This window comes from Tamandua tetradactyla, chromosome 3, assembly GCF_023851605.1.
Source record: "Tamandua tetradactyla isolate mTamTet1 chromosome 3, mTamTet1.pri, whole genome shotgun sequence".
Classification (NCBI taxonomy): domain Eukaryota; kingdom Metazoa; phylum Chordata; class Mammalia; order Pilosa; family Myrmecophagidae; genus Tamandua; species Tamandua tetradactyla.
The window spans coordinates 162,764,470-162,778,968 of record NC_135329.1 but is presented as its reverse complement, the minus strand read 5'-3'; the positions used below and the strand labels follow the sequence as shown (position 1 = coordinate 162,778,968).

Below are 14,499 nucleotides of genomic sequence, written 5' to 3'. Positions count from 1 at the left end.
TTTTTTTTATTCAATATCTAGACTAGTCTCCTGACTTGTAGGCATTCGACAATATTAATTCCTCCATTCATTTCTGAAACTCTGAAGTTATTTTTTTTTAATTTTCTATTAGTTTATCCCAACTGTAGTTAAACAAATCCTGCATATTTTCTATCTTTTTATCTTCAGATTTACTCTTTCTCTTCATCCCTAGAACCGCTTTCTCCTAACCTCAGTGTAACACTTAAACTAATTTCCCCATCTTTGGTCTCATCTGCTTCTAATCCATAATTAATAATATGTCAGATTAACATTTCTAAAAGTTACTTATATATTCTCCTATTTATTCACTTTTCCATTTATTCAACAGACATTTACTGGATAACTTCTTTGTATTAGGCACTGTTCTACACTTACAAAATAAAGAGAAATTAAATGTTTTTCACCCTAGGAAACATATATCCCAATAGAGTTTATATGTAAGCCAATAACTAAGTATAATAGAATGTTGGAGGTACTTTGATAGGCATTTGGACAAGGTAAGATCAGGGCACAGAGAAAGGAGTGACCAAATTCCACATGGGAAAGAGGTTAAGTCATGAAAGCCTTCCTAGAGGAGGAGGCATCACTATTATCAATAATTCTTATCACCTCTTTTTTTTTTCTGTAAATTGAACCATCCCCTCCTGATTCTGCATGTATGACATGTTTTCCCACCTTTCCTTGTCTTTTTTATATGGTTCCTTGTCCCCAAGCGAGACAGTCTTTTTCCCTCCACTATTTTAATAACTTCTGATTTAAAATCCTACTTTAAACCCACTTCTAGTCACCTATTCTCAGATAATTTTAGTTTATAGTGATCTTATCCTTTCAGATTTCTCACATAATTTCTCAAATTTGGTATTTTGTAATAAACAGTATGTTGCTGCTTTGAGTAATTGTTGTCACTGGAGAAATAACTAAATAAAAGAAACTTTACATTTAGAAATAAATATTTGTTAAGTGCCTGGCTTTATAAACTTCCCCCTTATTTCCTAACAGAAAGCATGTGTGTGTCTTTTAGTTCTTTCTCCCTCTGAGCATGAAGTATGCCAAGCCTAGAGTAGATTCCTGATAAATACGTAAGTTATCCATAAAAGTAGGTATGAGTGCATTTGCCAAATATGCAATATGTTTACTTCTAGTATGTGTATTTCATACCTTATTTAACAGTGGTTCTAAATTATAAACTGGTATCCATGGACAAAACTCAGGTTCTTTCATACTAGATGCTATACAATACAATTATTTCTTGACTTTCTAAAACATCAGGGCAGATTAACCCAGAATTGTATATCTAAATTTGAATAATGGTACTTAAACTCGACTTTGCTGAATTTCCCAATGGATGTGGACCTGGAAAAAATGCATTTACAGATCATCTCATTGGTGCCAGAGTTTGTCACTGGTGACAACTGATGCTTCTAATGACCCTGTGTACTACTGTCCTGGCTTCTGGACTGCCAGCCGGCTCCTTGGACCGATGTGCTGCACTTCCACTCCCCTTGAGGGCAGCCGCTTCTGGAAGCAGGTTTAGAAATAAGAGCACCATTGTTTTAGGCAAGAGGGGGAAAGCATTGAAAAATTAAAAGAGGAAGTAATGGGAGAAAGGAAGGGCCTGTGCTCCTTCAGATCCATCCAGGCCAGTAGGCTGAGAGCAGAACATTGTCAGTTACAAGCAGTGAGCCAGGGGTTAACAGTATTATGCAGCTTGGAAATAAATTTTTGACAGAAATCACGTTGGACTTTAGTTTTCTCACTAAGATAATAATAATAATGATAATAATAATAATAATAATAATTTAAAGAAAGGAAGTTAGAAAACACAAAACTCAAGTCAAGAGATCTCTTTTGGCTTCTTTGCCCTTCTAAGTATTCTCACAACAGCCCAGGTTCACCTCTAATACACTTTCAAAATTGTGTCCTAACAGTCTATTTATTGGACTGTTTTCCTCACTAAATCTGTAATATTGTTAAAGGGTGTATGTGTCAATATTTTATCTTTGTGTTCCCTGTTCTTGGCAAAGTAACAAGTAGTTACTAGATACTTGTTGATCAATAAGCTACATTATCGAAATACATACATTGTTATCTTGATGTTTGTTTCAGTGGTAAATGCGTTTATTTTATATTTGAGGCCATTGTTAATGCCAAAGATGATGTAAGACTCACACATCTAAGGAAGTCTGAAACCCACAATGGGGATCTCGAAACTCTGGCATTAGCTGCTATTGGCTGCTCTACAGTGATGGCTCATTGAATGAGTTGATTTCTACTCTCTGCCTGAAATATCTACAGAATCTGTCCTGCTGGCCTATGAAATATGTTTTACTACCAACTAAAGAAGAGGTTAAGTGCAGGATCTACTCTTAGGATAATTTAGTGCCATTTGGAATTTTCTATTCCTATCATTCCTAGCCTATTTGTACTTCGCTCTTGTAAGAATAACTTTTTTCCCCCAAATGTTTGAAAGTTGTTTTAAATCCTAGGAAATCCTCAGGTTAATATTGCAGTTAATGAAACCAAACACTATTAGGCAAAAATCTCTTAAAACACAGAGGAAGCCTCCTGGGATAAGAACCAGTAATTCAAAAGGTTCCAGGACTCATATACAGGTAATGAAAAAATAGAATTGGTTGTGAAACTTCAGTGTATATGTGATATTTCCAGAATGTACTGTTGAAATCCACCTACATGCAATTTTTTTTTCTCCTAGAAGAAAGGCTCATTTTGAGGTGTTTGTATATTTGCATTGTTTTTGGCCAGGAAACTGGATTCCAAATATCTTATTCTCTTCCCAAAGTGTGCTCTTGCATCAGACAAATTCTCAGTAAAATTTACTGAATAAATAAATATTGACTAAATGAGTCAACTAAATATCCATTCCTTTTGCCAGATTACTCACATAATTGGTATTAACTTTCAGAAGGAGTTTAAGGCAAACTTATTCGTGATATCCTTGAATATTTCATTTGTCCTAAAATTGAAGGGTCATATCTTAACTTTTCCTATACATTAACATTTAGAGAAACTGAGACAGAAATTTTCCCTTACTAAATTCAAGTAAGAAACTTAACTAAACTATCTTTTTCTTGAAGCTAAATTTTACATTTCTCAGGATAGCAAATGTTTTACATAGTTTTCCTCTGATCTCACAATGCTAATCATTGTGCTAGCACAAAATAAGTGTTCAGTAGCCACTTGGGAATTGAACAAATAATTAAAAGTTTTTGAAAACTCTAACTGTCCTTAGATATTTAAAGAAAATGATAAGTATTCTTTTTCCTTTACAGATATTTTCTTCATAGTTACAGTATTTTAAGGAGTTGAAGCATAAATTGAACAAAAATGATAAAATTCAGGGTTTGAACAAGCAGTTTGATGAAGAGGGATTAAGTATACAAACTTTATTTAAAACTATTCATACATTTAGGTATCCAGGCACACTTGGCATCATACATGCTATTCCTAATTTGTTTACTGAGAATTAACATTTGCCAACAGAACTAAGGTTGACATTATAGAAATGACTACTGAGATTTCTGGTGTATAGAATATAAGGCATGCATAAATTGCCTATTTCTCTGTAGTGGTTTCAAAACTCTTTAGTAGTCTAAGTTACTAAATGTGCTTGGAGGAAAAAAAATTCATGTCACAAAATGCACTAGCAGATTGAAAGTTGGTTTTCAAGACAGACTGGTAGATGAGGATGTGGGTTAAGTGCAGTTTTTTTTTTTCTTATATATTTTTGTATTTTTTATTTTTATTTTTATTTTTTCTCTATATTATCATTTTATTTCTTTTTCTGTTGTCTTGCTATTTCTTTTTCTAAATCGATGCATATGTACTAAGAAATGATGATCATACATCTATGTGATGATATTAAGAATTACTGATTGCGGCGGGCCGCGGTGGCTCAGCGGGCAAAGTGCTTGCCTGCTATGCCGGAGGACCTCGGTTCGATTCCCGGCCCCAGCCCATGTAACAAAAACGGAGAAACAGAATACAATAAAAAACAAGAAAATGTTTAAAAATGTTTCCCTTTCTTCCTTCCTTCCTTCCTTCTCTCTGTCTTTCCTTTAAAAAAAAAAAAAAAAAAAAAAAAAAAAAAGAATTACTGATTGCATATGTAGAATGGAATGATTTCTAAATGTTGTGTTAGTTAATTTTTTTAATTAATAAAAAAAAGGGAAAAAAAAGAGAGAAAAAAAGTGCAGTTTTAATTTAACATTTTGGTCACAATCATTTAGATGTCCCTATGATATACTGGAAGTAACTAAGGCGGTGCTTAATATGGGAGATTTTCCTTTTTATCTTTTCCATTTTAAGTAAAGTAAAAAGGGCAGTTTTACTAGTTAACTGAAAGCCTTTGAATATGAGATTGAGAAATGTTTAATGGTTGCACTAAAGAAACTAGCCGCCTTTGTAGACAGTTTATCTCTATTTGCTTTATCTATATGCGTTACTGAAATAGTTTATGGATTGTCTTCCTTTTACTTTCTTGGACTTCAAGATCTTTTTTTTTTTAATTAATTTTTATTGCTTTAGAATTTAAAATATGACTGTCCTTAGTGGACTAGAAATTTACCTTGGCTCAAATAATCATTGAATTTCTACTCTTGTTCAGTTGGTGTAAGAAAAGAGGGGAGAATGGCACAAGCAAAGTCATATTTTCAATAAACATCTCCCCCAAAATGGACTTAAATTTGATGGGCTCATTGGAAAGTGACAGTAATGGAATAAAATATCTGTTACAAAATGAAGAATAAAAGATGTAAAACCCACAGGCTTGTACCAAGTTTAGATCACAGACTTTGAGACTGAGGTGAAAAAAAAGTCAAACTCTGTTGTTACAAATCCCTGGTGACTTCTAATATATATAACTTCCAAAACTTCAGATAACAGAAATGATGAATGTGGAATGGCTGGCATTTACTCAGAAGTGACTAAAGAAAGAACAGGATTCTCTCCCTTTTTGTCTTTCCCTTATGATGATAAACAGAGCCTGAGAGCCAAAGAAAAGGAGGGATTTCCTTAAAAGATTCTTGGGAAACAACTGAGTGGCTCAGGCTGTACTGTGTGCTGCTCAATGTGGCGTCTGTGCTTTGGGGCACGTGGGGATGTGCTGCTGCTACCTCCTTTGTCCCAGAAGGCACTTTCTGTCTGCTTCATGAGGGTACCAGATGATAGTGTTCACACTTCTAGTCCTTCAAAGACTTTTACAGTCAGAGAACATTTAAACAGTAATGTTAACCCAGATCTATGCACCCCAGAAGGGACCAAGGCCAGCTGGGGCAGGAGGCTGATGGGCTGCTGTAGCACTCCCCAAATTCTTCCAAACCAGGAACTGCTGTGGAGGACACAGTCTTTTTTCTCTCTGAAAACACAGAGGTCTGGATGTCAGGAACAAGCTTGGCAAGGACCACCAACCGATTCATTGCCCTTTCATTCAAACTAAGGGTCCTAATTCTATGAAAAGTTTAGGAGAGGAGGAAGTATTCTTAAAAAATAAGCACGTCAGTAGGTGGGCGCAAGGGTAGTTCAGTGGTAGAATTCTCACCTGCCGTGTAAGAGACCCGAGTTCAATTCCTGGCCCATGCATTTCCCAAGCAAGCAAGCAAGCAAGCAAACAAACAAAAAACTAAACAAACAAAAATTCAACAAATGGTGCTGCAGTAGGGGGATACTCATATGGAAAAAGGATGAAATGTGACCCGCACCATATAGTATACAAAAAAAATACTAATAGGCACATCGGTGAACTGTTTTCTTCCATCCTTCATTCATTCATGCATTCAACCAGAATTAAATACATTTGTCAAGGACTGATTATATGACATTAGATGTGAAGGATACCAAGATAATAAACACAGTCCAGCTCCAACAGAGCTCACGGTGCAATGGAGGAAAATGATATGAACAAACCCTCTTCTGTAAAGAAATTTAGAGAGATTTAAAAGTTTTGCAAGGCATAAGCACTCCACATTAGTTCTGCAAGAGAGAATTTTAGTTAATATCTGGAGAAGGTTCAGCATAGTCTTATGGATTTTTATTTCACATATTTTTCAGTGTCCTTGGATGGACCCCAGTAATTTAATATAAAAATAGAACCACATATCTTGGGGACAATCAATAAGTTTCATTATGGTCATTTCTATGAAGGCTTTATGCAGAAATAAAATTATATAAAGGAATGCAGAGGTAGGACATGACCAATAGTTGATGAACAGCAGTTCAGATAACTTAGTTTCTAGATTGCAATTATAACAAGATGATGGATTTGTTTGGCCATTTAGTGATTTAGAACCCTTAATTCTTAGAACTAAATTTAAAAGCACATAAGATTTATAGGAAGACAAATCGATGAGGATATATGAAAAACAGTACACTTGAGTCACTTTTCGCAAAATGTGTGTAGGTAAAGTGCATCTCATCTCTCTAATGTATAAGTGGTAGGAAATTTGTGGTAATGATTTCATAATGGATTGATTCAATTTGTTGAAAAATTTAGTAAGGGCAAAAGAACATCATAGCTTGGAAGATAAAAATTGGGGGAGTTAAAACACCATGGGCGATGAAAAAATCATGACAATACTATCAGATTTTTATCAGTCCTCCTCAATTTTATGAAAGCTAAAGAAATATAAATAGCACAATGTTCTCGTTTTGAGTCCTTATTCACTGTTTATTTTTAAAAATATTTGTTTACCCGATTATTTTAAGAACAATTTTTTTTTAAGTGGTAAACTTAAGATCGAGGTTAATGTTGACTTGGGTTAATTTTATGATTCGGGTAGAGGGGTCAGCAGGAGATGGTATTGAATCTCTGAGAATGTCATTTGAAAATTCCCAATTAGATTTTAAAATTATATTGGCATTCATAAAACCTATGCCATAATAACTTGACTTCAAATTTCTTCAACAAAATGGCTGCAATTTTGCTTTCTATTTTACTTTTCTTAGAAAAGAGAATGGACAAACTAATCATAACTTTCACAACTACCATGTACAGACATGAAAACTGCAAGACACCCTGTATTTTCTGCCCACTCCTTCTCTGTACATGTCTTTCATTCAGACATGAACAATGAGAGTTCACTGACTTTCTAAGCTCTCTGCAGTGTCTAGATACTTGTGTGGGTGAAGTGAAGACAGGTCTTAGCAGTGAATGTGGTTTTTCATCTCCTTGCCATTTAAAAGCCTTCCAACTAACTTTCCACATCATCTCAAATTTAATTATACATTTTCAGGCAAAAGGAACCAGTGATGACACAGAGTATAAAATTAACTTTTAACTTTGTCATTTAAAGAAAGAAATACAGTGGCCCACTTCTTTGCCTCTTGGGTTAAGGTCATGTTGTCTTAAAACTTCAAGAAGAAACTGACATTTATGAGTTAACCCAGTATTGAGAATATGTACCATTTTTATTACAGAAGTTGTGAGTTTACAGAACAATCATGCATAAAATACAGGATTCTCATATACCGTTCCACCACCAACACTTTGTATTAGGATGGAACATTTGCTACAATTATTTATAGCACATTTTTATAATTGTACAATTTCTTAACAGTAGTTACTTTTGTTACAATTAATGAAAGATTATTAAAATAATACTGTGTGGTTTGAAATGATGTATGTACCCTAGAAAAACGATGTTTTAATTCTTATCCCATTTTGTAAAGACAGGTGTTTTCTCTAATCCCTATTCAGTATTGTATGTTTGAAACTGTAATTAGACCATCTCCCTGGAGATGTGATTAAATCAAGAGTGGTTGTCAAATTGGATTAGCTAGAGGCGTATCTCCACCCATCTGGGTGGGTCTTGATTAGTTTCTGAAGTTCTATAAAAGAGGAAACATTTTGGAGAAGAGGAGATTCAGAGAGAGCAGAGCAGATGACATAGCCATGAGAAGTAGAATCTACCAGCTAACGACCTTTGGAGATGAAGAAGGAAAATGCCTCCCGGGAAGCTTCATGAAACAGGAAGCCAGGAGAAGAAGCTAGCAGATGATGCCATGTCTGCCATGTGCCCTTCCAGATGAGAGAGGAACCCTGACCATGTTCACCGTGTACCTTTCCAGATGAGAGAGAAACCCTGAACTTCATTGGCCTTCCCATGGATAGCTTAGACTGGACATTTCTATAGACTTGTTTTAATTGGACATTTTCTCGGCCTTAGAACTGTAAACTAGCAAGTTATTAAATTCCCCTTTTTAAAAGCCATTCTGATTCTGGTATATTGCATTCCAGCAGCTAGCAAACTAGAACATGTAGTATCCAACTATTTTTTTTACCATTGTGTAAATTGCCTTTTCATTTTCTTAATGAAGTCCTTTGAAGTACAAAGATTTCTAATTTTGAGGAGGTCATATTTATCTCCTTTTTCTTTCATTAGTTATGCTTTGGACATAAAGTCTAAGAACACATTGACTAACAAAATATCCTGAAATGCTTCTAAGAGTTTTTTTTTTTGGGGGGGGTGCATGGTCTGAGAATTGAACCTGGGTCTCCCACATGAAAGGCAGGCATTCTAACCACTGAACTACCCATGTACCCACTTCTAGGAGTTTTATAGGCTGGTTCTTACATTTAAGTCTTTAATCCATTTTGAGTTCATTTTATATAAGGTATGAGATAGGAGTCCTTTTTCATTCTTTTACATGTGGCTCTCCAATCCTCCCAGCACCATTTGTGAGGAGAGTATTCTTTTCCAATTGAGTGAATTGGTAGTCTTGTCAAAATTCAATTGGCCATAGATATGAGGGTTATTTATGAGCTCTCAGTTTGATTCCATTGGCCAATATATCTATCCTTGTGCCAGTACCATGCTACTTTTTTTCCACTGTAGTGTTTATGTTTTTGGTTATTTAGGGTCCCCTATCTTTCCAAATAAATTTGATGATTGACTTTTCCATTTCTGCAAAGTAGGCTATTAGAATTTTGATTGGGATTGTATTGAATCTGTAAAGCATTTTGTATAGAACTGACATCTACGTGATATTTAGTCTTCCAATCCATGAACAAGAAAAGTCCTTCCATTTATTTAGGTCTTTGATTTCTTTTAGCAATGATTTGTAGTTTTCTGTATATAAGTCCTTTATGTCCTGCTTAAATTTATTCCTAGATATTTTATTCTTTTAGTTGCTATTGCAAATAGAATTTTTTTCTTGATTTGCTCCTCAGATTGCTTATTACTAGTGTTTTTTTTTTTTGCATTTGATCTAGAATCCCCCTCCCTTTGCTGAATTTGTTTATTATCTCTAATAGCTTTGTTGTAGATTTGTCAGGACTTTCTATATATAGGATCATGTCATCTGCAAATAGTGAAATTTTTACTTCTTCCTTTCCAATTTGGATGCCTTTTATTTCTTTTTCTTTCCTAACTTCTCTGGTTAGAAATTCTGGTAAAATGTTGGGTGAAAGTGATGACAGTAGGCATACTTGTCTTGTTTCAGATTTTAGTGGAAAAGCTTTCAGTCTTTCACTAATGAGTAAGATATTAGCTGTAGGTTTTTCATATATGCCTTTTTTTCATGTTGAGAAAGTTTCCTTCTCTTCCTGTTTTTTGATAATTCCTTTATGAAAAAGGATTCTAGACTGGCAGTGAATTGGCAGTCTTTTCAAAATTCAATTGGCCATAGATATGAGGGTTATTTATGAGCTCTCAATTTGATTCCATTGGTCAATATATCTATCCTTGTGCCAGAGTACCATGCTATTTTTTTTCCATTGTAGTGTTGTATATGTTTTTGGTTATTTAGGGTCCCCTACCTTTACAAATAAATTTGATGATTGACTTTTCTGGGTAAATGGAGATGACAATGTGTTTTTTATCCTGTTGTTTTGTTAATGTGATATATTATATTAATTGAAATTCTTATAATTAAATTCATTTATTTGTACTTTAATATTTGTATTAAATATAATATCTTATTACAAAAATATAATAATATATAAATAAATGTAATCTTTATTTTCTTCTGCTTGCTTTGGGATTAGTTTGCTATTCTTTTTCTATTTATTCCTTGAGCTGTGCAGTTAAGTCTTTGATTTTAGCTCTTTCTTATTTTTTAATGTAAGCATTTAGGCCTATAAATTTCCTCCCTCAAGACTGCTTTCACTGCATACCACCAGTCTGGTATGCTGCATTCTTATTTTTGTTCATCTAAGATGTTTATTGATTTTCCTTGCAATTTCTTCTTTGGCCCACTTATTGTTTTAGGGTGTGTTATTTAACTTCTATATGTTTGTGGATTTTCCAGATCTCCACCTGTTGTTCATTTCCAGCTTTATTCCAGTATAGTCAGAGAAGATACTTTGTAAAATTTTAATCTTTTCAAATTTATTGATACTTGTTCTGTGACCCAAAATGTCATCTAAGGTGTGGAGATCGAGCCATGTGAGTGTGAAAAGAATGAATATCCTGATGCTTTCTGGTTCTATATGTGTTCATTAGGTGTAGTTCATTTATCATATTATTCAAGTTCTCTATTTCCTTATTGATTTCCTATCTATATGTTCTATCCATTGATGGTAGTGCTATATCGAACTCTCTAAGTAGTATTGTAGAAATATTGTGGATTTCTCTTTTTACTTTTGCCAGTGTTTGCCTCATGCATTTGTGGGCACCATGGTTAGGTACATAAATATTTAAAATTGTTATTTCTTCTTGATGAAATGACACTTTTATTGATATAAAGGGTCCTTCTTTTTCTCTTTTACCAGCTTTTGACTTAAAGTCTATTTTGCCCAGAATTAGTATAGCTATCTCAGTTCTTCTTTAGTTACTATTTGCATGGAATATCTTTTTCCAGCCTTTCACTTTCAACTTATTTGTGTCTTTGTGTCTAAAGTGAGTCTCTTGTAAACAGTGTATTGTTGGATTATACTTTTTTAATCATTCTGCAAATCAGTGTCTTTTGATTGGGGAGTTTAGTTCTTTAACATTCAGTGTTATTACTGTAAAGGCAGTACTTCAGCACTTTTGTCCTTTGGTTTTTGTATCTCATATTATTTTTTGTCTCTTCATTGCAACATTCATTTCTGTATAATTCATTTTTGTGATATATTGAACTGATCCTTTTCTCATTTCTGTATACATTTAATACTTTCTTTGTGATTACCCTGGTATTTATTTATATTGTGCAACCTACATCTATAAGATGCCAATTTGGTTTCAATAGCATACATATTCTCTGAATCCTAATGTCTATACATCATTCTAAGTCATTTTTCCTTTGAACCTACAAAACTCCCTTTAGTAATTCCTATAGGCAGGGGTTTGGTGATGAACTCTTTCAATTTCTCTTTATCTATGAATATTTTAAACCTTCCCTCCCCCAGGATTTTTTTTTTTGTATGCTCTATGGTGGGAGTCACATTTCATTCTTTTCCCTGTGACTATCTCATTATTGCAGTACCATTTGTTGAATTTTGGGGGGAGGAGTGAAGTGCATAGGCCCTCCCCAAATTTTTGAAGGATAATTTTGCTTTATACAGAATTTTTGGCTGGCAATATTTCTCTTTCTAAACCTTAACTATATCATACCACTGCCTTCTAACCTCCATAGTTTATGATGAGAAACTGGCATTTAGTCTTTTTGAGAATCCCTTGTATGTGACAAATCACTTTTCTCTTGCTGCTGCAGAATTCTCTCCTTATCGTTGGCATTTGACATTCTGATTCGTAAGTGTCTCAGAGTAGGACTTTCAGGATTTATTCTGTTTGGCATATGTTGCACATCTTGGACATGAATATTATGTCTTTCATAAGAGTTGGGAAATCTGGGGCCATCATTCCTTCAAATATTCTTTCTGCTCCTTTTACCTTCTCTTTTCCTTCTGGGACCCGGACACCCATGATATATATGTTTGAACACTTTGTATTGTCATTCATATCCCTGAGACACTACTCAATTTTTTCTGTTCTTTTCTCTATCTGTTCTTCTGACATGTGATTTATTTGCTCTGCCTTCTAGTTCACTGATTCTTTCTTCTGCCTTTTCAAATCCACTGTAGTATAACTTTAGTATATTTTTCATCTCTACTATTCTGTCTTTCATCCCCATAATTTCTTTTTTTAAATACTTTTGAAATCTTCTTTATGCTCACACATTTTCTTCTTAATATCCTTTATCTCTTTATGCATATATTTCCCTTGTTGCCTTGAATTGATTTTGGAGATTTTTTTTGAACTTTAATTAGTTTTTCCAAAGTATGTGCCTCCTATGAATTTTTAATTTGTTCCCCTGACTGAGTCATATCTTTCTGTTCTGAGTATGGCTTGTGATTTTTTGTTGATTTCTAGGCTCTGATTGTCTTGAGTTAGCTCTGAAGGTCAGTTTTTCCTTCTTGTCTGAAGTTTTATTGTTGATGCATTGTGTTAAGGTTCTTTGACATTTGATCCAACTTATTCTGGATCTTTAAAATAGCCCAAGTTTAACTGATCAGATTTTTTTCAGTTCTTCATCTGATATTTGCCCTTGATATGCAGTACAATTTTTAAGACTATACTTTTTGTACAGTTGTTTCACCTCTAAGAGAAAACTTTGTTTCCTCCATTTCTTCTCCAGGAATCTTGATCTGTTCCATTTATTTTTGTGCAGGATTTTCTTCCAAGCTCCTGTGATTTGTTTATTGGGCACCCTGTTTTCCTTACACTTTTTAGTTCTGGAGCCCCAGTCTTACAGCAGTTCAATTTAACCTGCCCCCCTCCCATTTTTTTTTTTTTTTCTGTGTGAGGCTTTTCTGCATCTAGTTTCTTGCCCAATAGGGTATTCTGCCTAGAGGAGCCACATGGGGCCAATTAAGAAAGATGGGTCACTCCAAAAAAATTCTGTTTTGCATTTAGTGTATCCAGCTGACAGTGACTGGATTGAGTAAGTGCACCACTTGGCAGCCACTGTTCTACCACAGTTTCTCTCTCCCCAAATCCCTCTCCCAGTGGCCCTTTTGTATGCAGGATTCCTCGGTAGCTTGTGTTCCACCCTCTGTGTCCATGGACTTGGGTCTCTGTGCATGCATGTGCATGGGTTCTAGCTCACAGCTGTGAGTTCTCTATGGTCTGTGGCCCCAGTAGGAGTGGCCCAGACCACTGCCTCTGGATAACTCCCAAATTTCTCAGGAACTAGTGAGGTGGAATGAAGAGATTTGCTAGTCTAGGTAGGAAATTTCCTACCTGATATTTTCCCCTTTCTTTGATTCAGCATTTGTGGATCCTTCTCCAATATTTATCATCTTCCAGAGTTCTAAGCAAGTGGAATTTGTCCTTATATTTACTGAATTTATGGGGAGGCTTTTTCAGGGGATATCTTGCATCACCATGTTGATGACACCTAAAAATGTGTCTTTTTTATTCTAACTCTGAAGGAACAAAAGACAGACAGGATAACTCATCCTTTGAACTGACTCTCACACATTTCAGTCATCTTCAATTTATAGTGTTATCATGTCACTTTGCTTTTTCTTTGTTTCTTTCCCACATTCTCTATCTAGCTCCAAATATCTAATTGTTTCATTGATGCAACTTAGATCAACTCTACAATGATAATACAATTTTCAAGAACAGAATACATATTCTTTGAATAATTTGTATGTTCAATATGAGGTACATACCCATGTAGCTTTCAGTAAATACATATAAACATGGTTGTCCCCCAGGGTGTGGAAAGGAGAAGCAAGCTTATGGCATATATCATTTTCAAGCAGTGGTATTCAATGCTTGCAATTGGATAGTTCATTCTCAGTTAAAACATTTAGTGAACAGAGTTATGCTTAGTTTATCTACTTAGTAAAATTGTTCAATGGACTATGAATGTAAATCAGTTTCGATACAGTTGGTGTTGTGTGGAAATGTTTATCAAAGAACTACATCATCAAAATGATTTTTTCCTAAAATTCCATACTCCTAATGGGATGTACAAATGTCCTTAGTTTTTTAAAATAATCCTCCTGAAAAAAAATATTAAAACAGGAGTCTTATTTTTCCCTTGGTTAAAAAAAGCCTACAATAGTACTGTGTACACAGTTAAAACAATATTGTTTTGTAGAAGAGCTATGTGTTATGTGATGCTTTTTTTATGTAATGCTTTTTGATGATGAAGAAAAAGATTAAAAATTTGGTGCTCTTCATATGAAAAAGCACAAGAAATTGTAATGATGTGGTGACATTCTGAAAGCAATTTTCCATTTGCCACATATCTGGGATGAAATTCTGACTATACATAGCTATGTATTCCATAATGGATACAAGAAAGCAGTGAGAAAAATGCTATTCAGGAATAAATAGTTTACATCTAGGAAGATGAATGGTTTGGTTAGTATCTTTACCTCTGTTGAAATCATTTTCACCTGTGTTTCTGTGTTTTGAGGATATGTGCAAAATTTGCCAAGTGCTAGATTCTTTCATAAACTGATTGCCAATGCACTTTTTATTTTTATTTTTGCAAAATACAAAGTTAAAGCTAATGTCATTAGGT

General features: G+C 34.4%; 1 protein-coding gene across 1 annotated transcript in view; it reads left to right on the top strand.

The window, feature by feature from the left end:
• The window catches only part of COL5A2 (collagen type V alpha 2 chain), a 162,751-nt gene that overhangs the window by 59,674 nt on the left and 88,578 nt on the right, over positions 1-14,499 (top strand). The gene's annotated exons all lie outside the window — the stretch shown is intronic.